We start from the raw sequence: 27,999 nt of genomic DNA, 5'->3' as shown, positions 1-27,999 counted from the left end.
CAAAAAATAAAAGGTGACACACTGCAAGAGGCAGGAGTAACAGGTTCTAAATAACACAACATTAACCTGTCGGGTTCCCCTCCCATGGAATACTGTGGAGGTGGCCCAAAGAAAGGCAGGCCTGGCTGTGAAGAGATAGCAGTGGCCAGATGGCCCCACCTCTGGAACCAACGTGCCTCAGCTGGGCTTTGTTGGGTAGATACCTCATGGCTTCCACGGAACACTGCTCACAAGGAAGATGCTCCTTCTCTAAAGCCTGGTTCCCTAACAACAAACATTCAAAGCATCTGGGAAATGCTACAACGCAGATTCCTGGGCCCCATCCCAGATTGATTCGCTCCAAATCACTGAGGGTAGGTTTTGGAAATCTGTGTTTTTAATCCACCCCGTGATTGTTGCTCACATACTGGGAACTGGGTACCACCAGCTCATACACCGGCCGAAAGAAAGTTTCTTTCACCTTTCTCCATTCTGGCTCCACTCCTCAAAAGGTGTAACTATGAACATGCCCAATATTCATTCTTCCTCACCCTCTTCCCTGAACTCTAGCCTGCTGCTTCCGCCAAGTAATTCCCACGCTACTAGAATGGAGAAAAACCATGCGTGGGCGGCTGGTTTTATTCCAGGAATGTTCTTACAAAAACTGCATTAGCGTATACTTGCTCATCCCCCTTCCAATTAGACTGTAGCTTGCTGAGGGATTCTATCCTCTATAATACTTCCATGTTACTTGTTTAGCAAGCACCCAGGGGAGAGTCCCAGGGGAGAAAGAAAATGGCTTCTTTACCAAATAGGAGAACCCGGATCTAGTGTCTATTTCTCACCACATACATGCAAGGTGCAGTAGCAAAGTTACACCAGCCCAGCTGACGACCTGCAACCAAGTCCGTGAGCACTGTGGGTCCCAAGTGTGCACAGGCTAAGAAGCCTCCAGCTCGTGGGGAGCATGCCATGTCCTCCAAGTAGAACAGATGCTCTACAACAGCTTTTCCCCTCAGTACAACCACTAGTGCTCTATGCTCAGAGAATCTGGGGCAAGAAGCAGGAAGGGGAGTCGAAAAAGAAGGGAATCAAGGAGGAAAGTGGGTGTCCAACCCTGGCCCAACCCCATTCTACTGTTCTGTCCCCAAGAACAGAGAGCTGGCCACTCTGAGGCATATATGAGACTCTTTAGCTGCCTTGAGCTATAGAAACCTTCAAGGAAAGACTCAAAACTTAGGCACTTTGGAGTTGAACAGCCCACGTGCAAACCCCAGCTCCACTGCTCACCGAGTATGTGTTCTTGGGAAGGTCATTTATCTTCTCTAAGGTTCCAATTCGCATTTGTAAAACTCATTCAAATACAGTAAAACCTTGGATTGTGAGGAACTTGTTCTGCGAGTGTTCTGTAAGATGAGCAAGCATTTCTAATAAATTTTAACTTGATAAATGAGGAATGTCTTGCAATACGAATAATATGTGACACGGAACATCACATGATCACAACTGAGCCAATCGTTCTTCTCTCTCTCTCTCTCTCTCACTTTCTCTCTTGCTGCAGAATTGTGGGTGATGGTCTCCCATGTTCAATGCTTGGTCTCAGGGCAAGATGTTTGGCAGAAATCAGTGATTTTTCAGAATGTTGGAAAATGCCCCCAACTGGCACTATTGCATTTTTTTGTCAGTACCTATGGACAGTCCTTTGCTTTTCCATATAAGAGTAAGCTTAGGAATGCTTTGCTTCATTCTAGGTCAATCTGCCTGCAGATACAGACCCTTTCCTCTGCTGCCTTATTGCCAGTTACATTAAATACGGTATATAACAAGAGTTTATGAATATTGTACTGTAGCCAACATCCATGCAAGCATATACAGTGGTCCCCATAGAGGAAAAAATTCCATTGAGCCAACAGATAGCAGTGATACCATTAGTGACAGTGAAAGTCGTCCTACACAGTAACCCTCCTCTCTCCTGTCTCCCTCACACCAGCCACAAAGATTTTCAAAGGTAAGTGTAGGTTAATCGGTTATTTTTCTTTATATTTTGTATTTTATTGTTTTGTATAATACTACAGTATTATAATAATTTTTGAATACGAGTATTTTGGGTTGTGGAACAAATCATCTGAGTTTCCATTATTTCTTACAGGGAAATTCACTTTGATATACAAGTGCTTTGGATTACAAGCATGTTTCCTTCCAGAACTAATTATGCTCACAAACCAAGGTTTTGCAGTATGTGAAGCCACTCTTAGATATTTACAAAAGAGAACTGAAAATATATATCCTCAAGAAGACTTGTACATCAATGTTCATAACAGCTTTATTCATCACCGCCAAGGACAGTAAACGGCCCATATATCCATCATCAGGTGAGCTGACAAAGTATGGTACATCCATTTAATGCAATACTTGTCAGTAATAGAAAGAAACAAACTACTGGGACACACAATAACACAGGTGAATCCGTGGTTTACATTTGTGTCACTGCACTGAGAAAAGTAACCAGACACAAAAGAGTACATACTGTAGGATTCTATTTATATGAAATTATAGAAAAGACAAACAAACTTTAACTATAATGATAGAAAAGAGATCGAGATCGACTGGGGCTAGAGTGGGGCAGTGGGCAGGGATTTACTGCAAAGGGGCAAGAAGAACTGTTTTATCTCATGATTGTAGTAGTGGTTACAGAGGTTTATACGTGTGTCAAAACTCATCAAACTATTCGTTTAAGTGGGTACATTTTCAGAAAGAATGAAATCATGCCATTTGCAGCCACATGGATGGAACTGAGGGTATTATGCTGAGTGAAATAAGTCAGTCAGAGAAAGACAGATATGATATGTTTTCACTCATATGTGAATCTTGAGAAACTTAACAGAAGACCATGGGGGAAGGAAAGAAGGGAAAATAGTTACAGAGAAGAAAGGAGGCAAACCGTAAGAGACTCTTAAATACAGAACAAATTGACGGTTGTTGGGGTTGGTGGGGGGGAAGAGGGGAAAATGGGTGATGGGCATTGAGGAGGGCACTTGTTGGAATGAGCACTGGATGTTGTATGTAAGCGATGAACCACGGGAATCTACCCCCAAAACCAAGTGCACACTTTACATACTGTATGTTAGCCAATTTGATAATAAATTATATTTTTTAAAAAAAAAGAACTGTAAAACAACATGAAACAAAGAAAATAAAAATAAAAAATAAATGGGTACCTTTTAGTGTATTTAAATAACATCTCAGTGAAGTTTATTTACATGCAGCACTGCCATGTGCTAAGTACTGTTCTAGGCACTGAGATACAATAATGAACATAAAACCAAGTCCTTGCCCTCATTAAGCTTATTGCCTTTTTTAAAAAATTTAAATTCAAGTTAGTTTACAATATAGTCTTGGCTTCAGGAATAGAACCCAGTGATTCATCTCTTACATACAATACCCAGTGCTCATCCCAACAAGTGCCCTCCTTATAATGCCCATCACCCATTTAATCCATCCTCCCACACACCTCCCCTCCAGCAAGCCTCAGTTTGTTTTCTGTATTTAAGAGTCTCTTATGGTTTGCCTCCCTCTGTGTTTTTATCTTACTTTTCCTTCCCTTCCCCTGTGTTCATCTGTTTTATTAAATTAAGCTTACTTTCTAAAGAGAGGAGACAAATAATCAATGCATAAAAATAGATTCACTTCATTGTGATGAACACCGTAAGCAAAATAAAGCAGGGTAAAGGCATAGAGAGGGACAGAGACACTATTTGAGATAGCGAGTCAGAGAAGGCCTCTCTGAAGAGCCATTTGAGCAGAGCCTTCAATGAAGGGAAATAAAGAGAGAGAAGGAGAAGAAGGAGAAGCGGGAGAGAGGGAGGACATCTGGGGACGAGCATCCCAAGTACAGAGCTGTGTTGGGTGGTTGGGCACTGTGTCTGGGAAGGTTCTGTGGCTGAAGCCAAGTGAGCAAGGCTGAGAGGGGAAGACTGAAGACTTGATCCTGCAGGGGCTTTGAGGACTATGCGAGGAATTTGGAATGAAATATGTTCATTTCATTTCCTGAGTGGTGGCTTTTGTTCGCTGTCGTTATTTTGTCTTCTTTTACGGAGAGGGTAAATGATGTGACATGATCTGATTTATGTTTTAAAAGCATCAGGCTGGGGGCCTGGGTGGCTCAGTCGGTTGAGCTTCTGACTCTTGGTTTCGGCTTGGGTCATGACCTCCTGGTTCCGTGGGTTCGAGCCCCACATCGGACTCTGTGCTGGCAGTGCGGAACCTGCTTGGGAGTCTCTCTCTCTCATTCTCTCTGTCTCTCCCCCACTCACATCGCGTCTCTCTCTCAAAATAAATAAGTGAACTTTAAAAATAAATAAATAAATAAATGATAAAAATAAAAATAAAAGCATCAAGCTGTTCACTCTGTGTAGAAGAGAGACGAGTGAGTAAAGACAGCAATTATGAGGACTGCGGTAACCAAACAAGAGGGGACAGTGACCTGGACTGAGGTGTGACGGCGAAGGTGGTCAGGGTGAATTTGGGGAACAGAGAGTATCTACTTCATAGGGTAGTTCTGAGAAAAAAACCTGAAAAGTGCCTCGTACACTCAAAATACCTGAAAAATACTTAGGATACTCGAAGCACCTGAAACAGCGCTTAAAATACATAGTACTTAGAATATCCTATGGAAAATAGAAATGCGCTTAGAATATTCTAAGCCCCTGAGAAGTGCTGAGAATAGCACCTGGCCCGTAATTAAGTACTCAGCCAGTGAGCTACGACTATCCCTCCTATCCCTGCTGTGTGGTAAAAGAACAGCCCTCATCCCTTGGGAGAAGGAAGCATTTCATTCTTTTTGGCCAAAGGGCTGTGAGTGGGTCCTATTTTCACAAGTTTAATTACTTGCAAAGGGGCTGGGAAGCAAAATTTCCCAAAGTGTTAAAATTAAGTTAAAACAATTCCTCTTTCCCTACGATGCCATTGCCCTTGCTTCAAAAGTCATTACAAGGAGACTAGGTAAAAATTCTTGTGAATATTACTTGGGAGCAGGAATTCAGGACTTCAGCTCCATCTCAGTCCTGGGCTGAATCAAGCAAGTCACCACGTTTCTGCTGCCTTTTTTTTCACATTAGCACAACAAAGAGTTTTATTTGTGGAGACAGGACTGAATTTGATGCATTTCAACCTTGTCTAAAGCCTTCTCTTTATGGGTCAGCTAGAGATACTGTCAAAATTTTAAGTAAGCCAAATAGAAGCGGAGAGAATTTGCCAGTAAAGAAACCCTGGGCATGTTTTCCTTCTGCTGCTAGAGACGGAGACCACAGGTAGCAGATCACAGTAGTGCCCCAACCCCTGGCGTGCCCAGCACAAGGGCCATGCTTGCGCCCCACGTGGCACTTTCTGGGGGCCTGGTAGCTTGATCCACCGTGGAGTTAATCCACGAAGTCAGCATTATCATCTGCATTTTACCAAGGAAGAAAGCAGGCCTCAGAGCAGATTTCTAAGCTGTCAATGGTCACTCAGCCAGGATCTGGACCCAACCTGACTGCATCCTCCTTCCATTACTTTAACTGCGGGCATAAAAGGAAGTAGTCAGAAGCAAAGTGTCCCTTGATGTTGTGCAGTCTTTTGCCCCTGGCAGTTTCAAATATCGCTTACCGGCTGCATTGGTGTAAAAACAGCTTGGACACAGCCTTCTTTCCAGCGAAGTTTCCCATCTGGTCCAACACAAGTTTCTTGTAAGATACTTCTCATCTGAAGACCCAAAACACGATCTGATTCAATGGTGATAGGGAGGAGTGGAGATGCGGACAGCACTGCATGTTTGTTCTTAAACGGTAATTAAAATGGCTGCGCGGGTGGCTCAGTCAGTTAACTGTCCCACTTTGGTTCAGGTCATGATCAGTTCAGGAGTTCGAGCCCTGTAACTGGGCTCTCTGCTGTTAGCACAGAGCCTGCTTTGGAGCCTCTGTCCCCCTCTCTTCTGCCTCTCCCCTGCTTATGCTCTCTGTCTCAAAAATAAATGAACATTAAGAAAATAATAATAAAAATAAAATAAAATGGCAACTAAAAGTTAGTAAAAGGAGAGGTTATTAAAATATTCATAAATGAATTCTGAACTTTCTAAATTTATTTATAAATATGAATGCTCTTTTTAGGCAGACATTATGAAATAAAATAAGGGGCGCCTGGGTGACTCAGTCAGTTAAGAATCTGACTCTTGATTTTTGGCTCAGGTCAAGATCCCAGGGTCGCAGGATCGAGCCCCCATCTCAGCCTTCACACTGAGCATGGAACCTGCTTAGATTCTCTCTCTCTCTCTCTCTCTCTCTCTCTCTCTGCCCCTCCCCTGCTCGTGTGCTCTCTCCCTCTCTTTCTCTCAAATAAAAATAAAATGAAACAGACTAGGTTTATAGATTATTGATATGTTTACCATTTATTATTCAGTTTAAGTCCAGTGGCCTATTGCATGCATTTAAATTTCAGAAATAAGCAGTTACCAGATTTTAACAAAAACATTCTCAGATTTGCTAATAGTAAGCCCCCCAGAAAGATCCTAGTGCTTCTTATATAATGAACACAAAAGACTCCTTACATAAACTTGTAACAATAGCTTTTATAAACTATTTTTGATCAACTGTGACTTATAACAATCCATCATTCTAATTATTGCTTTGGAGTTAAAACTTTGGTTGTTTGACAACCTAACTATAACGTTTACTGAAGTTAATGAATCCATAAGCCCATGAATTTATTATTATTTTGATTGCACAGGCACACCCCGTTACTTTGTGCTTTGCTTTATTGAGCTTTGCAGATATTGTGGGGGTTTTTGTGTGTGTTTGTTTTTGTTTTTTGTTTTCTTTTTTCAAACTGAAGGTCTATGACAACTCTGTCTTGAGGAAGTCTATGGGCACCGTTTTTCCAACAGCACTGGCTCACTTCACGCATCCATTACACTTTGGGAATTCTTACAATATTTCAAACTTTTTCATTACTAGTATATTTATCATGGTGATCTGTGATCAGTGATCTTTGATGGTACTACTGTCATTGTTCTGGACACCACAAACTGTGCCCATATAAGCCCGCAGACTTAATGTGTGTGTGTTCTGACCGCTCCACCGACTGGCCGTTCCCCCATCTCTCTCCCTCTCCTTGGGCCTCCCTATTCTGCGAGACACAACAATACTGAAATCTGGACAATTCATAACCCCACAATGGCCTCTAAGTGTTCAAGTAAAAGGAAAGTCACACATCGTTCACATTAAATCAAAAGCTAGAAATGATTCAGCTTAGTGAGGGACACATGTCAAAGGCCAAGATAGGCCAAAAGCTAAGCTTCTTGTGCCAAACAGTCAGCCAAGTTGTGACTGCGAAGGAAAAGTTCTTGGAGGAGATTAAAAGTGCTCCTCAAATGAACTCACAAATGTTAAGAAAGCAAAACATCACTAATATGAGGAGAGTTTTAGTGGTCTGGATGGAAGATCAAGCCATTCCCTTAAGCCAAAGCCTAATTCAGAGCAAGGTCTTAACTGTCTTCAATTCTATGAAGGCTGAGAGAGGTGAGGAACCTGCAGAAGAAAATTCTGAAGCTAGTAGAGGTTGGTTCATGAGATTTAAGGAAAGAAGCCATCTCCATAACAGAAAAGTACAAGGTGAAGCAGCAAGTGCTAATGCAGAAGCCAGAGCACATCATCCAGAAGAGCTAGCTAAGATCAGTAATGAAGGTGGCTACACCAAGCAACCGTGTAGAAAAGCAGCCTTATATTGGAAGAAGATGCCATCTCGACTTTTCTAGTTAGAGATGAGAAGTCCACGTCTGGCTTCAAAGCCTCAAAGGACAGGTGGACTTTCTTGTTAGGAGCTAATGCAGCTAGTGACTTCCAGTTGAAGTCAATGTTCTTTTACCATTCTGAGTAATCCCAAGACCCTGAAAATTTATGCTGAATCTACTCTGCCTGTATTCTATAAATGGAACAACAAAGCCTGGATGATGGCACATCTGTTTACAGCATGATTTACTGCATATTTTAAGCCCACTGTTGAGACCTACTGCTCAGAAACAAAGATTCCTTTCAAAATGTTACTGCTCATTGACAATGCACCTGGTCACTCAAGAGCTCTGATGGAGATATACAACGACATGAATGTTGTTATAATGCCTGCCAACACACATCCATTCTGCAGCCCATGGATCAAAGAGTCATTTCAACTTTCGAGTCTTATTTGTTAACAAATACATTTTATAAAGCTATACATGTCATAGACAGTGATTTCTCTGAGGATCTGGGCAAAGTAAATTGAAACCTTCTGGAAAGGATTCGCCATTCTAGATGCCATTAAGAACATTTGTGACCCATAGGAAGAGCTCAAAATGTCAACATAACAGAAGTTTGGAAGAAGTGGATTCCAACTCTCATGGATGACTTTGAGGGGTCAAGACATCAGTGGAGAAAGTAGCTGCAGATGTGGTAGAAACAGCAAGATAATCAGAAGTAGAGCCTGAAGATGGAACTGAATTGCTGGAATCTCATGATCGAGTTTTAATGGATGAGGAGTTACTTCTTAAAGATGAGCAAAGATAGTGGTTTCTTTTTTTAATTTTTTTAACGTTTATTCATTTTTGAGACAGAGAGAGATAGAGTATGAGTGGGGGAGGGTCAGAGAGAGAGAGGGAGACACAGAATCTGAAACAGGCTCCAGGCTCTGAGCTGTCAGCACAGAGCCCGACGCGGGGCTCGAACTCACGGACTGCGAGATCAGGACCTGAACCGAAGTCAGACATTTAACCAACTGAGCCACCCAGGCGCCCCCTTGGTTTTTTGAGATGGAATCTATCTACTCCTGGTAAAGATGTTCTGAAGACTGTTGAAATGACAACAAAGAATTTAGAATATTCCATAAACTTAGTTGATAAAGCAGCAGGAGGGCTTGGGAGGATTGACTCCAATTTTGGAAGAAGTTGTACTGTGGATAAAGTTCTATCAAACAGCATCACGTGCTACAGAGAAACTATTCATGAAAGGAAGAGTCAGTTGATGTGGCATATTTTATGGTTGTCTTATTTTAAGAAATTGCCACAGCCACCTCAACCTTCGGCAACCATCGCCCTGATCAGTCAATAGCCATCAACATCGAAGTAAGACCCTCCACCAGCAAAAAGATTAAGACTCACTAAAAGGTCACATGATGGGGGCACCTGAGTGGCTCAGTAAGTTTAAGCATCTGACTCTTGATTCCGACTCAGGTCACGATCCCACAGTTTGTGAGTTCGAGCCCCAAATCAGGCTCCACACTAAGAGTGCACTGAGAGTCCTGCTTGGGATTCTCCCTCTCTCTCTCTCTCTGCCCTAACCCTGCTCATTCTCTTTCTCTCTCTCTCTCTCTCTCTCTCCCTCTAAATAAATAAATAAATAAATAAATAAATAAATAAATAAAACTTTTAACAAATTTTTAAAAATATTTTTACAAAAGCTCAGGTTAGCATTTTTTAGCAATAAAGTATTTTAAAATATATGCATTTCTTTTAGACATAATGCTATTGCACACTTACCAGACTATAATATAGTGTCAACATAACGTTCATATGCACTGGAAAACCAAAAACTTTACTGGCTTGCTTTACTGCAATATTCACTTCATTGCCATATTTGCTTTACAGTGGTGGTCTAGAACCCATTGCATCTCCAAGGCATGCCTGTGAGTGAAATGAACTGATCTCTCCTTTTCCCTACACAATGTTGTCCAGCAAAGTTATCTGATTTTTGCTTCTCCTTCTCACCTTTGCCTATAAATAGCTCACCTATGGCAATTCCAGGTTCACCTGTCTTCTCTAGGTCCTTCATCTCCAGCTCTGCTGGCTAACAGCATGGTGAGAAGCAGGCCCTAACACCCCACCAGTCTAGATAACTGGTCCCGACTAATGGAAGAAAACAGATAGAAAATTCCCACTCAGTCTCATCCGGCTAAATATTTAGCTTCCCTGGGTTTCAACTCCACTACTAGCTCGTTATACAAACTTCTTGTCAATAATACCTGCCATGTATTGGATGCTGTGTGCCAGCCACTGTCAGAATAAACCACCTACACATAAAAGAGGGAGAAGAGGGTAGATAACTTGAGTCCATAATACTAGGCTGCTTCTCAGTAGCCACGGGACTGACTTCTTGCATGGTTATTCTGTGCTGGCACCTATGGTGAGGAGCTTTGTGTGTATTTTCTAAATCTCATTTAATATCCAAAATAAAAATATGATGTGTATATATAATAATTTCCATTTTACTGAGGAAGAAACCAAGATTCAGAGTAAATGACTTAACCCTTTTCTATACCTAATTTTATTTATCTTGATATGTTCTTAACTATCATTTGTTTCTTGCATCTGTGCCACTGCCTATGTCTATAGGGAAAGGACGGATTCAAATTCCGATTCTGAGCCTACCTCCAAAGTGGCGGCCAGTAAACCAGGTGTCAATTCAACATGAATCCACCCCCACGTACTTTTGTTTTCCTCCCTTGTTTATACAACAGTAACAATCATAACAACTGAAATTTTGATAGCACATCACAAAGTATGTCAGAATACTTCATCGCTATCCTTGTGACAATGCTGTAAAGTAGGGAGGAGAGCTCTTCTGTTTTATGAGATAAAGGATCTTGGGTTTCGTTGAGGTTATATAGATTGCCAGAGGTCAAGCATCTTGTAGGAGGCAGAAATGAGACTCTTAACACAGACCTTCTCCCTTCAAATTCCAGGCTCTTTCTGAGAAACCATGCTGCTTTACTTAGCTTCCTCGAGCCTCATTAAATGCATGACTCAGAAATCTATACTCATGGTCCTTATCTATCTTCCAAATTCAAATACAACTCTGCTCTCTATCTGCCGAGCATCTCCATCTGAATGTCCTAGCTGAAGGTCTTATCCTTTTGTTTTCCTCATGGTATCTACAACAGGGTCCTGCATAAAGTAGACTCTTAGTAACAGTTTTGAATAAATGAAGGATCTTAAAGAAAGAAGGGGAGAAAGTCCAATAACTGCGCTAGGTGATGTAGCAGGGAGTTGGACAATGTAGGGGCTGGGAGACACCAAGCTCTCCCCATCTGCATGCAGATGAGTGTCACTGGCATCAGTGCAGCCCAGACCAGGAGACCAGGGGTGGGAGGCAGCCATTTCCCCCTGGAAGCTCAAGTGATAAAGGGCTGCCACAGTGGGAGCAACACCAGCCTGAGAGGTCTAGACACCCTGGATGTTCCCCAACTGGACTCAAGGTTCGTTCTTTAAGATTCCATGAGGAGGGGCACCTGGGTGTTTCAGTCAGTTAAGCACCCGACTTCAGCCCAGGTCATGAGGTTGAGCCCCACGTCTGGCTCTTTGCAGACAGCTTGGAGCCTGGAGCCTGCTTCCTATTCTGTCTCCCTCTCTCTCTCTTCCCCTCCCCCATTCATTCTCTCGCTCCCTCTCTCTCTCTCAAAAATAAACAAACATTAAAAACGATTCCATGAGAAAATATGCCAGAAGAGAAGCCTGAAGATAAACATCATGGCTTTGATTGCCCTATGGTACCCACTGCAGGAGCAATGCTTATCAGCAATGTGAGCCTGCACAAATACCTTAAAGTTTCTGAACCTCAGTTTCCTCATCTATTCAGTAGATATGAGAATATATGCCTGATAGGACTGGTAGGAAGCTTGTAAATGAGGTACCATATGATGCTAAATAAATATCAGCTATTATTAAAATCACAAGCCTTATTCTTCTTGCCAGTGAATGATTGCAAGTTAGAAACCTTCGTAATTAAATATTGAAAACACAATCTTCCCTAATGCCATGCTTCATTTGGAAGATCTAAGGATGACAAGCCTGCCCAAAGCAGCTAATGACATGACCTTGGCTGTCAGGGTACACGATGAATGCTCTGAAAGGTGGCTCCGTCATAGACTGGCCAATGAAGTCCAACTACTTTATTTGCGAGTTGCTAAGGAACTTGGGGATCACAGGAAAGGGTATGCTTCCAGATAAGCCTTAAGAAACAATTCCTTAAAAGAAAGATTTTCTTCTCTTATAGAGAGTATGTGAGAGAACTAGAGGGAAGCTATACTTCCTACCCCTACTCCTACGCCACAACCTCCCGCCAGGCTCAGAAAGCTGATTACATCAATCCCAGAGCAGTTTGCAAAGGAGATGAAAGGACTGGCAATTCCTGAATAAAAACAAGTCAAGAACTGCCTTATGAATTGATACTTGACACTTAGCAGGTTTTTCTTTTTTGTAAAGATGCTCTCATTTACAGGATTTGAAAAGAGTCTTGATATTTCTCCATGGGTTGGTTCAAGGCTTTATGTGTGACATTAGTCAAAATGTTTGCACCTAATGTGTACAGTTTGCAGAACGCAAAGCAAATAGGAGGCAACTGCTATAGCAGAAGTGGGGAGGGGCAGGCCCAATTCCAAAGAGAGAATCAGAACTGAGTGGATAGGAACACTAACAAATGGGCATCTTATTACACGGTTCCTTTGCACACGGTTGCTTGGCAGGTGCTGCAGAGATGCTGAATTTAACAGCTGCAAGGTCAAATGCATCTCTAAGGCATTCTCAGTGAGGCCACCTGTATCTGAGAAAACCGGAGGGTAAATATTTATCTTGGGCAGTGACAGCAAACACTCATTAAATTTTACATATGCCAGCTCCTTTTGTTGTAGAAATCAAACCATTTGCCAGAGTCATAAAGGTGACGTCAGGAGTCAGGAGGTCATGTCCACCTTTCCTTTGACTCTGGGTAGCCTTCAGATGAAAGGACAGCCAACCTGCTTTTCAAAGTCCTTTCAGAGGGAGGAGTCACCGCTTTCCATTTCCCAAGGCTATAAAGTTAGAAAATTATTTCTTTTATAGAAGCTAAATCTCCCCTACCAGGAAAGAACTCTTTTCCACATAGACATTATAAGAATGGGATGTGTTATTCTAGAGGGGATGCCTTCTTCTGAGGTGCCTACCCTGGTCCTGCCAGAAAAAAAAAAAAAAAACCACCAAGCTTGCCTTAGATCTTCTATTAATGGCGGAGAAAATTCCTGTGCAGGAGTTATACACAGAATCACCGCAGCAAAGAACTTTAGAACTATGGAGAACCTTCATGTTATGTGAATCCAATCCCTGACTTTAAAGAGCGGATCATCCCTGACCAGACTGACCCATCCTAAGACAGGGACAGTCTTGGGCAAACCAGTGTGGTTCACTGACTTACCCCCCAGTCGGGTTCAGTCCATCAGCAAGTCTACTCAGCTCTGCCCCCCAAATACGCTTTAGCTCTGATGCCTTCTCTCCAACTCCACTGCCACCACCTGGTTCAAGCTATTTTCCAGCTTTTCCTGTCAGTAACTCCCTAATAACATTCCCTGGTTTCCACTCTTGTCACCCTAAAATTTCTCCTGGACACACTGTCAAGAATAATCTCTTCAAAAAATGAATCAAATCACATCAATATCATCCTTAAAATCTTTCGGTTGCTTCCCTTGGCAAATGGAGTAACAGAAATATCTTACCCCGGCAAAAAGGGGACTTGGTTCTACACTCCTATTTCCCTCCAGCCAATTTAGGCTATTCTCACTGAAATTCAGACTAAATAAAAAATACACCCATATACCTTAGGGGAGTGAAAAAGATGAAACAACATTGGATTTGCTGCTCTAAATCTTTCTACTTGATGTAACAAATACCAAAAGAAGGCCTTGTACAGTAGGTTCTTCATTTGGGGGAAGCACTTTCAAAAGAAGAGCTTATGTTAGGTCTAGGGAAGATTTCAAAGCCTATATAGTATATGTTATATACTAAGAGAAGAGCAAGCAGGCCCACAAATTCCTGATACATTATAAGTGAGACATCTGGAATTGCTTCTACATATTTTCTAGAAATGATCCAGTTAAAGCTTTAACATTGACTCTCTAAATCACCACCATGAATAAACAGAAGTGGGAATAGGCTTCTGCTTTAAAATTTGTTTTAAGTTTATTTATTGATTTTGTGTGTGTGTGTGTGTGTGTGTGAGAGAGAGAGAGAGAGAGAGAGGTGGGGGGAGAGAACATGAGCAGGGGAGGGGCAGAGAGAGAAAGGGAGAGACAGAATCCCTAGCAAGCTCGGCACAGTGAGCACAGAGCCCGATACGGGGCTGGAACCCACGAACTGTGAGATCATGACGTGAGCTGAGATCAAGAGTCGGACGCTTAACCCACTGAGCACCCTGGAATAGGCTTCTGCTTTAAAAGCTAATTGTAGTAGCCAACTTTGAACTCACTGAGAGTAATCAAATACTTTGACATTAAAGCTTTTGCTTTAATAATATCTCATGCACTATTAGCTTAAAGAGTATAAGATCCAAAGTAACTAAGGCACAGAGATATATAGTACCGCTACCTTTTTAAAGCTACATAGTTGGTAATAAAATAAATAGAGCCAAAACTAAGCCCCAAATCTCCAAAGATTTTATGCATGTACCTCCCCACAGCTTCAATCTAGTTAAGTCAACAAAGAGAGGCTCCAAAGTATGGTGTGCAGCAGTGAGAATCTAGACCAACAGTTATCAAAATAGGAAGGGAAGAAGAAAGCACTGGCCGTATCAGAACAACGGATCTTGTCTACCACCAGAAGGTTTCAACCCTAAAGCTACTCACTGAGAGTAAAGAAAATCGTGATAAAACTAACAACACATGAAAGACACTGTTAGGATGAAAAAACAAGCCACAGGATGGTAGAAAAATTTTGCAAAACACATAAGACTTTAGAACTCTTAAAACTCAATAATAAGAAAAAGCATATTAAAAATGGGTGAAAAATCTGAATAGCCATCTAAAGAAGATATACGGATGGCAAAAAGCATATGAAAAGATGCTCAACAACATTTGTCGTTAAGAATTACAAACTGGGGGGTACCTGAGTGGCTCAGTTGGTTAAGCGTCTAGCTCTTGATTTCGACTCAGGTCATGATCCCAGAGTTATGGGATCGAACCCAGTATCAGGCTCTGTGTTGACAGTGAGGGGCCTGCGTAGAATTCTCTCTCTCTCCCTCCCCCCACCCCCCACCCCCGTGTCTCTCAAAATAAATAAACTTAAAAAAAAAGAACTGCAAATTGGGGTGCCTGGGTGGCTCACTCAGCTAAGCATCCTTAAGCATCCAACTCTTGATTTCAGCTCAGGTCATGATCTCACAGTTCTGAGATAGAGTCCCAAGTCTGGGCTCTGCACAGGGAGATAGAACCTGCTTAAGCTTCTCTTTCTTCCTCTCCCTCTGCCCCTTACACACACACACACACACACACACACACACACACACACACTTTCTATCTCTCTCTCAAACAAAAAAGAACTGCAAATTACAACAATAATGAGATGTCATCCTGCACCTATTAGAATAGCTAAATCCAGAAAACACACACACACACACCCCAAATGCTGGCAAGAGTGCCAAGCCATAGGAAATGCAAATTAAAACAACAATGAGATAGCACTACAAACCTTTAAAACGGCCAACATCCAGAACCCTGGCGATACCAAATGCTGACAAAGATGTGGAGCAATGGGAACACTCCTTCACTGCTGCTGGGAAGGCAAACATGGTAAGGCCACTTTGGAAGACCATTTGGCAGCTTCTTACAAAATAAACATAGTTTTACCATATGATCCAGCATTTACACTCTCAGGTATTTACCCAATTAAGTAGAAGCTTTATGTCTACACAAAAACTTGCACATGAATATTATTTATGGCAGCTTTGGTCATAATTGCCAGAACCAGAAGCAACCAAGATGTCCTTCAGTGGGTGAATGGATAAACAAACTGGGATACACGCATCCCATGGCATGTTATTCTCTGAAAAAAGAAACAAGCTATCAAGTCACAAAAAGATATGGCAGACTCTTAAATGCATATTGCTAAGTGAGAGAAGCCAGTATGAAAAGGCTACGTACTGTGTGATTCTAACTATAAAACCTTCTGGAAAAGGCAAAACTGTGGACCCACTGAGATCACCGATTGCCAGGGGTTCAGAGGGAGAAGAAGAGGGATGACGCCCGTGGCAATTTTAGGATGATGAACCTGTTCTGCATGGGACTATAATAGTAGATATATGGCATGATGCAGCTGTCAAAACCCACTGAAATTCACAGCACAAAAAGTGAACTTTAATGCACACACATTAAAAAAGTCATTTAGGAGACCAGAAAACATCAGGGAGGACTGAAGACAATGACAAGAGAATCTAAGCGTATTACAAATGTATGAAACAACCTCGCTGAAAGGAGTGAGAAAAAGATGCTAAACTACATAACTTGGAAATGAATGACGTCTGTAAGACTAAAGGCAAAATGAACTGCACGTCGCGATGTACTCCAGTTGATTAAATTGTTTAAGTTAATTAAGTGGCTTAAGGTATGGATTAACAACTCTGATACTGCCCTAGACTGGACTGAAGACTGAAGACAGAACCTGAAGCTGAACCATTAAGTCAATGGATGGTGGGTGGTGGGAGGCAGGTTTCTCACAGTGGGAGTGAAATTTAAAGATAAGCAAGGGGAGAGCCTGGAAAGATCCAAGTGGTGATGCATTTGGAGACATCAATAAGCACTCATGTTGAAATTAATATAAATATAGATTACTACATACAGGTTAGAGATATAGGTACATCCAAAGCTTAGTATACACACATATATATTTTTTTGCTCTGTCAGTAAAAAAGGACCTGAAATAAACACCACGCCGGTAGCAACAGGCAAACCAGCACCTAGAACTTGGTTTGTAACACCATGCTCTAATCAAGGAGAAATGGCTGATTCTTAGACTAGGCCAGGGAAGATATAAGATGAGTTTGGAGCACCTGCTGGTGCCAGGAGATAAGGAAGTGCTAGAAAAAAAAAATGAGGGAAATATGTCAAAGAGATACAGGAGCCAAAAGAAAGAGCCCCCAGTGGCCAAAGCTGGAGCACTATGAGCAACAAAATAAAGTCATAGTAGATTATAATGCAAAGTATAAAGTACGTATCCATGATTCCGCACTGTGTTAAATAAATGATTGACTAAATTAATAAAGGGTGAAAAGAGACAACTCTCATGCAGAACACTTCCAAATAATGTATGTAGCTATTCTACTCTCAAGGAGGTAGAACATAACCCCCTACTCCTTAAATGTGGGCTCTGCATAGTTTACTGTGGAAAAACCTGACAAACGCTCCATAAGCCCAGTGATCAAGGTCAGCACCAAGAGTCATAAATTACATTGATAGCATGTATCTTTGTTCTAATGTGATGAAAATGGTACTTTGCGTCTTTGATTCTCCTCCCCCAGACCCAGAACCCCAGCCTAATCATGAAAGAAACATCAGCCAAATTCCAGGAGAGGGACATTCCACAGCATACCTGATGAGTACTCCTCAAAATTGTCAAGGTCATTAAAAACAGAGTAAGTCTGAGAAACTGTCACAGCCCAGAGGAGCCTAAGGAGACATGATAACCAAATTCAATGTGGGCTCCTAGATGGAACCCTGGTACAGAAAGAGGACATTAGTTTAAAACCAAGAAGATATAAACAAACTGTGGACATTAGTTAATAATAATGTATCCAGGAGCACCTGGGTGGCCCAGCAGTGGGGCACCCAACTTTGACTCAGGTCACGATTTCACGGTTCACGAGTTCGAGCTCTGACAGCTGGGAGCCTGGAGCCTGCTTCAGATTCTGTGTCTCCCTCTCTCTCTCTGCCCCTCCCCCACTCATGCTCTCTCTCTCAAAAATGAATAAAGATTAAAAAATTTTTCTTAAATAATAATGTATCCATATCGGTTCATGAATTGTGATAAATGGACCATAGTAATGTAAGATGTTAATAAGAGGGAAAACCGTGGCCAGGAGGAGGGAGTCATACGGGAACACTGTACTATCACCTGCTCAATTTGTTTTGTAATTCTAAAACTCTTCCAAAAAATAAAGCTTACCAATAAAAACAAAAACTCAACAACACTGATTTGTGTTCTAATGTGCTATTTTGTAGCACCTTCACAAAGAAAGCAACACAATTATGTTGGCTGCCTCTTGTTCTTTCTGGCATCCTACAAAGAGAAGGTCACAGGAGAACCTTGCTTACCAGTTTTTCTGATGTCAACAGGATTTCTCATTACGGCCAGATACCACTGCAAACAGGGCACTTGGAAGAACTTTGGAGTTCTAAAGCAGTTAAAAGCAAGTAGACTCTTATGTGTGGGTATCAATATGTGACATATTTCCCTGGCTACAGCTATTCAAGTTAAAGGGTGAAGCCACTATACTCCCCCACAAATGCTTCTGGGGTTCCCAGTCTTGAGGTCCATGGGTTACTGCCACACTTTTGGTGCAAGTGCCATTTAAAGATTCAGGCAAATGGGGGTGCCTAGGTGGCTCAGTCAGTTAAGCCTCTGATTGCTGATCTCAGTTCAGGTCATGATCTCACAGCTTGTGATTTTAAGCCCCACGTGGGGCTCTGCGTTGACAGTGTGGAGCCTGCTTGGAATTCTCTCACCTTCTCTCTCTGCCCCACCCCACTCGTGTTCTCTCTCGTTCAAACTAAATAAATAAATAAATAAACTTAGCAAATATATAAAGATTCAGGCAAATAATTAGGAGAGGATATTCCCCCTTCATTTCAATGGCATTGTTGTGAAACCACTGAAGTCAGTATATAAGGACAATAGAATGTCATATGATCAGCTAAGTCTCCCTCACCCCGACACACACACACACACACACACACACACACACACACACACACAGGGTTTTTTTTTTTTTCTTTCTTATATTCCAAGAATCACCTGTCACTTTTATCTTAAACAGAAAGGTCAATATCCTTTAGAGGTTGGTATAATACTGTTTTAGAAATAGAAAAAAGGGGAGCCTGGGTGGCTCAGTCAGTTAAGTGTCCAACTCTTGATTTCAGCTCAGGTCATGATCTCACCCTCCATGAAATCAAGCCCTACATACGGCTCTGTGTTAACAGTGTGGAGCCTGCTTGGGATTTTCTCTCTCTCCCTCTCTCTCTCTCTGCCCTTCCCATGATTTTACTCTCCCTCTCTCTCTCTCTCTCCCTGTCTCTCTCTCTCTCTCTAAAATAAATACAACTTTTAAAAAATAGAAAAAATGTAGTAGTTTAATATTCTGATAAACCCATTCAATAGAATGCTATATAGTCTTTTTAAGATAAATCTACTAACATGAAAAATATCTAAGAGAAGTTTTAAAAAGTTACAAACTAAGTGTAATATAATTGGATTTTTATTAAGAAATGTCATATGTTAATATATTCAAAGGAAACTGGAGAAATGTACTCCAAAATGCACTTCCATAAAAATCCAAACTACGGAGGGGTTGTATGATAAAGGATTTTTACTCTTACATATGGATTGTTGTAATGTTTAAACTTTTGTAAACAGAGCACATTAATTTTGTAATTTGAAATTTTTTCAGGGGGGCCTGGGTGGCTCAGTCGGTTAAGCAACCGACTCTTGATCTCAGTTCAGGTCATGATCTCACGGTTCATGAGTTCAAGCCCTGCGTCGGGCTCTGCGCTGACAATGCAGAGCCTGCTTGGGATTCTGTCTCTCCCTCTTTCTCTGCCTCTCGTGTGCACGCGTGCATATGTGCTCTCTCTCCCTCAAAAACAAATAAATAAATATTTTTTAAAAAATAAAAATTTTCGGGACGCCTGGGTGGCTCAGTCGGTTAAGTGTCCGACTTCGGCTCAAGTCATGATCTCACGGTTCATGGGATCGAGCCCCGTGTCGGGCTCTGTGCTGACAGCTCAGAGCCCGGAGCCTGTTTCAGATTCTATGTCTCCGTCTGTCTATGCCCCTCCCCCATTCATGCTCTGTCTCCCTCTGTCTCAAAAATAAATAAACATTAAAAAAATTTTTTAAAAAGAAAAAAAATTTTTCAGTACTAAAAATTGTGTATTTCCTCTTGAATATCATGTGGCCTGAGGCAATAAGGTGCTGGCAATTCAGGGCTGAGTTGTGTTCCCTTCCCCTTCGAGTTCTGCCAGGACCCAGGCTGGGCCCATGCAGGACAGAGTGAAGTCTGAGGCTCTCTCCTTAGCCCTATGATTGACCTAAGTTACACACCACTTTCTCCTGTGTTCAATCCATATCTAACACTCTGTCATGAAAACATTCACTTTTCCAAGAACCACAGGACTTCTGAGCTGCAAAGAACCTTAAAGGCATCTCACTTAGCCCTCCATTAATTGTAGAAATGCTCCATTGAGTCCCTGGTGGTTATGCCCGGCCTAGACACAGAGACAGCACTGCCTCGTGACAGCCATTATATTCTTAGGAGTTTTTTGATACGTCCAAAAGAAATTCTAAATGCTGCTTTAAAAGTACAGAATAGCCATTCAACGACATCCCAAATAGCTGTTTTAATGCTGTGCCTAGCACAATGCATATCATGTGGGGTGGCTACTCTATTAATATTCATCGAATGCTGGAATGGATTGCTGAAGGCAGGTAGGTGAAGTCAGCCCTGCTCTTTTACCTGAGTTTGTGTCACATATAAACTTCATACTGAACTTGTAAAAAAGCGATGGATTCAAAACCAAGATACACAAGTGCTGTTTCCACTTGTGCTGTTGTTTATCAGCTGTGCAAATTTGGGAAAATTATTTCACATCTTTGAACTCCTCTTTCCGACCAATAAAGGATGGTAGATTGCAGCAATAAAATTCTGAGAACAAGCTAGAGCAGCAGGACTTCTGCCATCCCATATGAGTACTCGTGCCTAAGCCCAGGGCTTTTCAATTATACTTATTAAGTGACTTTTATGTTTTGGTCTCTTATTTTATATATCGACTCACATCTCTGTCCCAACCACTTCAGGTCTGTAGTGGTTGGAGATTCAATAATGCAACTGAAAGTAGAATGAGCTGAAAATAGATCCTTTTGTCTAAAAGAAACCATCTTCAAAATGTTTATATTGTTATATTCATCAAGAGTTTTTTCACCCAGAACCAGTCTCTAACAGTCAAATGGAAATATTTGAGAAACATTCTGTAGGCAGTAGCCTTAAGAACCACCTAGAAAAAACACTCTGCCTGAGAAAATAAACACAGTTTTTTTTCTATATGAACTGGCTGTTTCCAAAACTTCTTTCATGAAAAAAAAAAGTCCTTTGCTAAGAATTAATACAGAAAACAAGCAAATGAACTGAAAGCTTTATTAGGGAACACCTGCCTGTGTGGATAAGGCGATATGGACTTAAACCGTCAACTGGTCAATACTGGAAAATACTTTGTGGTAAGAAATGACCCTTCGTTACTCAAGTCAGTGTTACCAAAACACATTTGTTCAACCATCGGGCAGATTTTGGTGCTAAGTAAAAGCTGTTCAATGAAGACAACAGAGGAGTTTCCTTTTTCAATGCAGGTTTATAGGATGAATTGGAGCTGAGAGCAAAGAGCTTCATTCTTTGGCTCACACAGACCGGTAACTTCTCGTTACTCTGCAGTAATGCTGCTTTGCAAAGAGCAACAACAAAAATTCCAGCAAGTGAATGCACGATTTTGAATTTAAGCTTGCAACAGCATTTCAGGACTTTTCCTCCAGTGCGGAAGTTTCTGAATCTTCAAATAAGACTGCCAGAAGCTGCCATCTTTGGAATTCTTAACCTTTCTCCATTCTACTAATCACCGCTCCAAAGCCAGGGAGGGTCAAGAATTACTACTATACAGGAAAACTGCAAGCACCCAAATCATCTTTCTGAATCACTAAGTGATCAAGCTGTCTGCAATTGGGCTACATAATCAGCGACCCAAGCAAAAACCTGCTTCCATTCCTGGAATGGATCACCTCTCACTCAGTCCTTAACTTACTTGTTCTGAAAAATGGAATCCAAACAATGGCGACTGAGTATAATAAGGCACGGCAAACTATTCTGAAAATATCAAGATGTGCAGATAGGAAATAATACTGAAGAAAAAGAGATGTTTTTCCACTGACAGGAACAATCTCTTTCTTTGAGACAGTGAAAAATAGGCAACGGTGATCACAAATCACTCTAGAGATGGAAAGGGCTGGAAAATTCAAAAGACGGGCAAGTGTGAGCATCTGGAAAGTCAAATGAGGGACTGGGGGAAGCAAGAAATAAACTCTCTTGTGTGATTCAGCAGGAGGTACCACAAAGTAGACAGTACAAAGAGAGACACAAACGGGGGTGTTTTTAGGACTGTAAAAGAGAAAATGAATAAAAGATAAAGGTTTTTATTTTGCATTTGACAACAGAGGGCAGATTAGGAAAACTGGGAGCCTGTAGGGGGGAGCAAAGAGCCACCTCTATGATTTTAAGGAACTCATAATTTTCAGAGGACCTATGGAAACAGATTCTCCTTGCTTACCCCATTACCATGTTGCAAAATACTGTACTCCTAGTAAATACAGGGCCATATATTGGCTCATGGCTGCTTTCTGGTGGTGAGAAGATAAGAAAATCATGCTCCCTGATTCCAATTTCTCATTTCAATTATCAAAAAGAGCTCTGCTGTGAACGTTCATTTCTGTCTTAATTAACTGGAGCAAGACAGAACATTAGAAACAACCAACTCTGTTTTGTTCAAGGCCTTTTATTTACTTCTCCCCCTTTAGAACATCAGGAGATGAGAGACTGTACCTAGATACCTCATCACAGATGGCAATTTGTCCGCCAACATTATCTATAAGGAAGGACCTAGGGGACAGAGTTTGAACAAAACTTCTGAGCTATGAGCTTGATATCAATAAGAAATGCCTTTTTCCTTCAGAAATGATTTTGAGGTTAAGTCTCAGAACATGGCTGTGAAATTCACAGTTCGTTTACAATAGCAATGTGACCCAGAAATCCGAGAAATAAACTCAGGTAGCTGGAGCAAACTATAAACAAACAAACAAACAAACAAACAAATAAATATCATGCAATTCTAAAGAGAAGCATCTTTGTTTCTGGATTTTGAATCCTGGGGAAGGAAAACTCTGAAAGAGGAAAATGATACAAATTGGCTTTAACCACAATAAACAAGATCACTAGTGTGCATGCAACTAGAGACCTGCTTTCCTTGAAAATGACTTATTAAACTATTGCAGGTTATGGAAACTTCACCTGTGAATACATTTTTCACGCCTTGCTCAGTGGATATCAACTGGTTCAAAGCAGATATGCAAAGGACAACTGCCATCCAGGGCTGAGATCTTATATAAGAAATTAACACTAAATACCCATTCAGCTGAGAAGAATGAACACGTGTCAACTTTCAGTAGGCAAACAAATTTCTTTTATGGGTGCAGCGTGCATCGTCTTGTATTTTTCCCCCCAATTCATAAAACCTGAGTCTTGAGTCCATGCAACAAATCCTTTTCTAAACCCCAGACCAGAGAAACTTACAGCCTGCAGGGGCCAGAAGTCAGTGAAGGCTGCCGGCAGGAGCGCTTATGTAACATATGCCGCCCTTTCTAAATGCTGAAGTAATCCACCCCTGGCAGCTGTGGGGGTCAGCCCTGCTGCTCCACTGAAAAGCAAACATCCTGCCCATCCAGTCCCTTGTGGATTCTCTTACCTCCCCCGCTGAATCAGTTGTTTATCATGCTAAGGAGGTACAGAGCCCCTGGACTGGCCAGGTGAGTGAGTCTTAGACCTAAATTCTTGTTCCAGCACTGCCACTGATTTGCTGTGTGGCTTTGGGCAGATCATCCTGAAACCCCAGTTTCCTCCTCCGAAAAAGTTATGACTCTGGTCTAGAAAGGACTTACAATCTCTTTGAGCTCTAACGTCTTTTTTTTTTTAAGATTTTATTTAAATTCCACTTTAACATACAGTGTAGTACTTAATTTCAGGTGTACAATATAGTGATTCAACACTTCATACAACACCCGGTGCTCATCACAAGTGCCCTCCTTAATCCCCATCACGTAGTTTTTTAAGATTTGATTTCTAAGTAATCTCTACACCCAACGTGGGGCTCAAACTCAGAACCCCAAGATCAAGAGTCACGTGCTCTTCTGACTGAGCCAGCCAGGTGCCCCCCATCACATATTTAATCCATCCCCCCTACTACCTCCCCCCTGGTAACCATCAGTTTGTTCTCTATAGTTAAGGGCTCTAACATCTTTTGATTTTTTAAAATCCTTTTTGGACAGAAAGCAGTGACAGGGTTACGGCCCCCCTACAGACTGTGGACATCACACTGAGGAAGTGAAATTCATCACTGGATTTCTTTCGGCATGCTTGGGCTTCCAGTATCAGCCTTTTCAACAGGGTTTCCACAGAGAAGTGAGCTTTAGTGACCTAAGACATCCCCTCCCTGTGAAAATGTATCCCTTCCTATGCATCTAGATTGGTACTAGTTATATACCACCTTTAGAATTGAGAAAACAGCCACTCAGATCAATTTCTAGGTTGCATGGTTCAGATGAGGAACCCCATTTGAGAAAGGCTGTAAGATTTTACTACAGGATCAGCATACAGTGTTAAAGCTAAAAGGGCTGACTAGATCGTGCTTTTCCAGTGGTTCTCAAAGTGTGGTCCCCAGAGCAGCAGCAGCACCTAGAAACTTGTTTGCATGCCAAGTCTCACTCACCCCAATCCACTGAATCAGAAACTCTGGAGATGGGGCTCAGCATCTGGTTCAAAAAGCCACACAAGCAATTGTAATACATCCTATTGTTTATGGATGTTCTAGCCCTTACACGTTCATTTTCAGTAGAGGACTATAGGAGTACAGGAAAAGTCACTTGCCCAAGTCAGACCTCTAGTGTCTTGATTAGAACTCAGACATCATGGGGGTACCTGGGTGGATCAGTCAGTTAGGCATCTGACTTTGGCTCAGGTCATGATCTCAGGGTCCATGAGTTCAAGCCCCGCATCGGGCTCCATGCTGACAGCTGGGAGCCTGGAGTCTGGTTCAGATTCTGTGTCTCCCTCTCTCTCTCTGTCCCTCCCCCACTCACATGTGTGTTCTCTCTCTTAAAAACAGATAAACGTTAAAAATTTTTTTAAAAAAAATACAGAACTCAGATGTCATGGACTGAATTATTTCCTCCCTTCAAATTCATATGCTGAAGACCAAACCCCCAACGTGACCGTATTTGGAGACAGAGCATTAAAGACATCATTAAGATTAAATAAGATCATAGGGGTGGGATCCTAATCCAACATGCCTAGTGTCCTCATAAGAAGAGGAAGAGACACCAGGAATGTGTGCATACAAAGGAAAGGCCATGTGAGGACACAGCAAGGAGATGGCCATCTGCAAGCCCGGGAGAGACGCCTCAGAGAAGCCAAACCTGTCGACACCCTGATCTTGCACTTCTAGCCTCCACAACTGTGAGAAATAAATTTTTGCCATTTCAGCCACCCAGGCTGTGGTATTTTATAGCCCTGGCAGACCATTACATCAGATCTTCCGATTCTCTGGACAGGAATATTTTATTTTAATTAAGTGAGTTTCGAATTCTGAAACAAGCTTCCAACACCCAAAGAAACAAGTGAACCTCCAGGAGGGGCTGGCTGTCCCGTCGGCTCAAGCCCCTGACGACGTGCACAGGTCAGACACCGCTCAGAGTGTAAGTTCCCTGAAGCTGCAGCCTGTATAATGGTTTTGCCATGGTGATGTGAGAGCCTCCATAATAAGGGTTCAAAGGAGCCGATAAATGGGAGGAACCTAAGGAAGACTGAGTAACACAGGGCGAGTATTGTTTGTCTTTCCAGAAGAACAGCCAGTAGTCCTGGGATGGGTCTCTAGGAAGGGCAGTGGCCAAATGCTCTCTGGACAGACCCACTCTGAATAAAAGGGCTTCAAACATACCTCAAGCCCAGCCTGAGGAAGTGAAATTTTTTCTTTCCTCTTCTCCATTGGGCCACAAAAACAGTCCACCTCTGGTGCTCTGTGGCTCAGATAATCCCTCTGATTATGCTGCCTGGAATCCCTGAGGTCACCTTTGACTTTTATTATTTAAGTTTTTGTTAATGTTTATTTATTTAGTTTTGACAGAGACAGAGAGAGAGGGTGGGGGAGGAGCAGAGAGAGAGGGAGACAGAGAATCCCAAGCAGGCTCCAGGCTGTCAGCACAGAGCCAGATGCGGGGCTCCATCTCACAAACTGTGAGATCGTGACCTGAGCCAAAATCAAGAGTCAGATGCTTAACTGATTGAGCCACCTACCTTTGACTTTCTTTTATTCCCTCATCTCCCATATCCATCAGATAGAACCCCGTCCTGTTCATTCGGTCTCTAAGGTACCTTTCAAGTCCTCTGTCTCTTCTCTACCTGACTGCCACTATTTTCTATGACACTTGTATCATCTCTTACCTGGACTAAACCTGAAGGCTTATCACCAGTCCTCTGGTCACTGGCCTCACTCTTGCAAAATCCTCTCCAAAATATGGTCATAAATCTTCCCTTCAAAGATCTCAGACAAGGCTCTTCCTGGTCTTATCTGCCCTTCCAGTCTGACCCTCGGCCACACCCCAGCAGCTCTACAGAATGACTGGCAGCATGCCTCTCCAGTCCTGCCCTTGGCCTGCTCCTTCACCCAGGAAGCCCTCTTCCCCCCACCTCCCCTCCTCCATCTGCCAGAGGTAGTGGCCATCCTTACTTTGCCGGTGTTCCAGCCAGTCTCTTGCTTTCCTTTATTGTTGTGCTACCTGCATATGTACCCATAAATAATATATTGTTTAGTTTTGCTTGTTTTTAAGAGAAACCAAATGTTTGTAGGTTTTAAAGACTTCCTTTTTTTTCACCATTATGTTCACATTTACTCACATTGTTGCAGGTAACTGTAGGTAATTCATTTCACTGTTCTCTACAAATGTATATGAATATACATATGGTAAGCACACGTTTTTCATTCTATTGTTGACGGGTGTGTGGGTTGTTTGCAGTTGCTTTGTATTATGAACATGCTTGAACACATCAGTCCACGCATGAGTGCAGAGGCTGTACCTAGATGATCTGCTGTGCCCCAGGGTATGTGTACTTTCAACTGTCCCATGTTAACAGGCAATGCTAGGTTGTTTTCCAAAGCAGCTATACCAACAGACAGTCATGATGTGCTAACTTTTTTATGGATCGGTAAATTCAGTCTGAAGATATTTTGCTTAGGATTTTGCATCTATACTGAAAGGTGAACTTGGTAGTTTTCCTTTCTTAAATAATCTTTGAGTGATTTTGGTGGAAAGGTTGTACTGGCCTCATATATCCATTGGGGAGCATTCTACTCTTCACGCTCTTTTATTTTATTTTATTTTATTTATTTATTGAGAGAGAGAGACAGAGACAGAGAGACAGAGTGTGAGCAGGGGAGGAACAAAGAGACAGGGAGACACAGAATCTGAAGTAGGCTCCAGGCTCCAAGCTGTCAGCATGGAGGCCGATGCAGGGCTCAAACTCACAAACCACGAAATCATGACCTGAGCTGAAGTCGGACGCTTAACTGACTGCGCCACCCAGGCACCCCTCTTCATGCTCTTTTAAAAGACTTTGCAGGGGCGCCTGGGTGGCGCAGTCGGTTAAGCGTCCGACTTCAGCCAGGTCACGATCTCGCGGTCCCTGAGTTCGAGCCCCGCGTCAGGCTGTGGGCTGATGGCTCGGAGCCTGGAGCCTGTTTCCGATTCTGTGTCTCCCTCTCTCTCTCTGCCCCTCCCCCGTTCATGCTCTGTCTCTCTCTGTCCCAAAAATAAAAAAATAAAAATAAATAAATAAATAAATAAATAAAAGACTTTGCAAGATTACAATAATTAGTTGTTTGATTTGTTTGTAGTTGTTGTAGAATTTGCCTACAAAAATTACCAAAACCCTGGGTCTTTAGAAGAAATTTTTTAATACACTGATTCATTTCATTTAATACTTTACAGAAGCAACCGAATTTTCTTTTTCTTCTTGAATCGGTTTGGACAATTTACACTCTGTTAAGAATTTGACCTAGCACCTAAGTTTTCAAAATTATTGGCACAAAGTGGTTCATAATTTCTTATCTTTTAAATCCTGCCGTATCAGAGATTCAGTAGTG

At 42.0% G+C, this 27,999-nt stretch overlaps 1 protein-coding gene and 1 long non-coding RNA gene across 2 annotated transcripts in view; one reads left to right on the top strand and one right to left on the bottom strand.

Moving 5' to 3' along the window:
- Positions 1-27,999, bottom strand: part of RYR3 (ryanodine receptor 3) — a 525,783-nt gene that overhangs the window by 476,399 nt on the left and 21,385 nt on the right. The window lies entirely within an intron of this gene.
- Positions 216-17,527, top strand: LOC128315975 (uncharacterized). The gene is made up of 3 exons (XR_008299254.1): positions 216-353; positions 2,129-2,351; positions 17,295-17,527. It is a non-coding gene; the product is annotated as an uncharacterized LOC128315975 (long non-coding RNA).

Source organism: Acinonyx jubatus, chromosome B3 (assembly GCF_027475565.1).
Source record: "Acinonyx jubatus isolate Ajub_Pintada_27869175 chromosome B3, VMU_Ajub_asm_v1.0, whole genome shotgun sequence".
NCBI lineage: Eukaryota > Metazoa > Chordata > Mammalia > Carnivora > Felidae > Acinonyx > Acinonyx jubatus.
This window is presented reverse-complemented; position numbering and strand designations above follow the sequence as displayed.